A 3178-nucleotide genomic window follows, 5' to 3' on the forward strand; every position below is an offset into this window, starting at 1 on the left:
GGGTGGGATACAGGACCCCTGAATCATCCCAGGGGTTTAAGACAGCAATGGGGGAGTCCTAAATTACCTCTGGCAGTGTCAGCAAAATTGGGTCATCACAGCTCAAGGCAGCAGTGGCTCAAAACCCCAGCACCCTCTCCCCCACACAATGACCCCTTTGGGTTTTGGTTGCCAGTGTAGCTCCTAAAGATGAAGTAAATGATCAGTGGGTGTCCAAGTCTATGGGTAATCTCCCTCTTCCACCTCGCACTCCATTTTCACCTACAGTATGTTTGATGTAGCTTTTGGCTTGCACCAACCCAAAAAAAGCCCAACACCTATTTTGTCACCATACTATAGCTTCTTTCTCAAAGATGGGATGACTCCTTCTGGGCAAAAACCTCCCTGGGTGTCGGAAGGATAGAAAAGATTTTGGTCTAAGTGTAATTTTGAAAATCATTGAAATCCATGCAGGAGAAAAGCTTGACACCAGTGAGGAATGGGGGATAAAGTTTAGGATCCGCTCAGCCCATCTCCACCATCAGAAAATCCATTTGGGTGAGAGACCCCAGAGATGTCATGACTGCAGGAGACAGTTTAGCGACAGGTCGGATCTGGTCCAACGGTGACAGCATCACACAGGCACCATGTCCTACACCTGCCCTGACTGCGGAAAAGGTTTTAGCAGTAGGTGCAATGTTATCAAGCACCAGCGGATCCGTACGGGTGAGAAACCCTTTAAATGTTCTGAGTGTGGGAAGGGGTTTGCCGATAGTTCCAATTTATCACACCATCGCCGCAGCCACACAGGAGAGAGACTCTATAAGTGTCTGGAGTGTGGGAAGGAGTTTACCCAGAGTTCCCATTTATTACAGCATCTCCGCATTCATACAGGAGAGCCAAAACCTAAATCAAACATACTGTAGGTGAAAATGGAGTGAGAGGTGGAATAGGGAGGTTACCCACTGTTGGACACCCACTGATCATCCTTTACTTCATCTTTAGGAGCTGCACTGGCAACCAAAACCCAAAGGGGCCATCGTGTGGGGCAGAGGGTGCTGGGGTTTTGAGCCACTCCTGGCTTGAGCTGTGATGACCCAATTGTGCTGACACTGCAAGAGGTAATTTAGGACTCCCCCATTGCTGTCTTAAACCCCTGGGATGATTCAGGGGTCTTATATCCCACCTAACCTCTTCGATATGAGTTTGGGTCCCCTGTCATGGTAACAAATCCCACCATGACCTATAGGATTCCCCTATTGCACCCACATGCAGGATGAGCTGCAATCCAGTGGGATGAGTTGGGGTCTCCTAAGGGAGTCCGCGATTGTGGCTTCTAAGCCCTGGGGTTATCAAGTCCCCTGGAAGGATTCTGAACTTGCCATCCTTGTCTCTGGCTCGAGGGTGATTTGAGGGTCCCCAGTTGCAGACCCCAAACCCTGGTGATTACTTTGGGGTCCCCTACCACAGCCCTGCCCACCAGTATTTTTTGGGCTCCCCCCATATTATTTTGAGGGAGCTAAAATCACAGCTCTTCCACCCTCCAGAAAAGTTTGGGAGTTCCCAATCCCACCACCCTCACCCCAGAGATAAATTTAATTCCCCCCTCTCATCCATACCCCTTCCTCCCCATCTTGTTCTTCTCTCCTCCCCCAGTGTGGGCAGTATTGGGATAACCACCCCCCTCCCATCACCTCCCATCACCTCCCATCACCTCCCCGTACCTGCAGGGCGGGTACAGCCCAGGCTGGTGGGGAGGCGGGGGCGATGCTCTGGCAGTCACCAGTTGAGGGGTCTGAGCTGTGGGGCGGGGGGTGTGGGTGCAACTCTGTGGGCAGCGGAGCAAAACCTCCGGGAGCTGCAGTGCGATCATGGGAATCGGTGAGGAGAGGAAGAAAAGGTGAGGAGGGGCCTCGGGGGGGAGGGACCTGACCGGTGGGGGGGGATTAGGTTGGAAGTTTGCAGGGGGCACACACCAGGGTTGTGTCCTGGGGGGGTTGGGGACATTAGGGTTGAGGCATGGGCAGGAGACACATCACAGCTGGGTGGTGCTGACCCAACCTCAACACAAAGCCCATGGGCCCTGGAGATAAGAGGCAATTAATTCACTGCTTTCAGGTTTAAAGTCAGGGGAACAATGACCAACCCAGTGGGTACTGCCCTGAAGGTTCTTCTTTTTTTTTTCCATTTCCATTTCACACTCAGCTTGTTTCAGATCCTGGGACAGAAATCACTCTAAAATAATTTTTGCCTCTTCAGGGCACCTCAATTTTTGGGATGCTGCAGACTCCAACTCTGCAAGAGTAAGGGAGATCAGAAACATTTTTTTGGGTTCTCCACAACTCTGGAATGTGGGTTCCACAAGTGCCATGATCTAAAGGCCAGGGCATTTGCTCTGAACTGGCCAACCCCAGTGTTCCACAGTATGACCACCAACAGTCTCCCTGTAGAGCAGGAAGTTGGTCCAGATGACATTCAAGATCCTTTCCAACCCAAATCATTCTCTGACTAAATTACGTGGAGATGGCTTGGTTCCTCAGCCCTCTTGAAGAGGTTAGGGGGTCGCTAATCTTATTGCCCTCATCCCAGGGATAAGTTTCATTCCCCCCTCTCACCCATTCCCCTCCCTCCCCATCTTGTGCTGCTCGCCCCCAGTTTGGGCAGTACTGAGATAACCACCCCCTTCCCATCACCTCCCATCAACCCCAATACCTGCAGGGGGGGCAAAGCCCAGGCCGGAGGGGACGAAGGGGCAATGATCTGGTGGTAACCAGTTGGGGGGTCCTGGCTGCAGGGCGGGGGTGTGGGTGCAGCCCCAGGATGGAGGAGAGAAACCTCCTGGGAGCTGCAGCATGATCATGGGAAGTAGAAGGGGGGAGGAAGAAAAGGTAGGGAGGGGCCTCTGCAGGGAGGGACCAGACCTGAGGAGTGAGGTTGGAAGTTGGCAGAGGGGAGACACCAGTGTTGTGTCCTGGGCGGTTGGGGACATCAGGCTTGTGGCATGGGCAGGGGGAGGGGACACATCACAGCTGGGTGGTGCTGACCCAACCTCAACACAAAGCCCACAGGCCCTGGAGATAAGAGGCTGTTAATTCACTGCTTTCAGGTGTAAACTCAGGGGGACAATAACCAGTCCAGTGGGTACTGCCCTGAAGGTTCTTTCTTATCCTTCACTTCCACTTCAGGCTCATCTTGTTTC

Source organism: Calypte anna, chromosome W (assembly GCF_003957555.1).
Source record: "Calypte anna isolate BGI_N300 chromosome W, bCalAnn1_v1.p, whole genome shotgun sequence".
Lineage (NCBI taxonomy): Eukaryota > Metazoa > Chordata > Aves > Apodiformes > Trochilidae > Calypte > Calypte anna.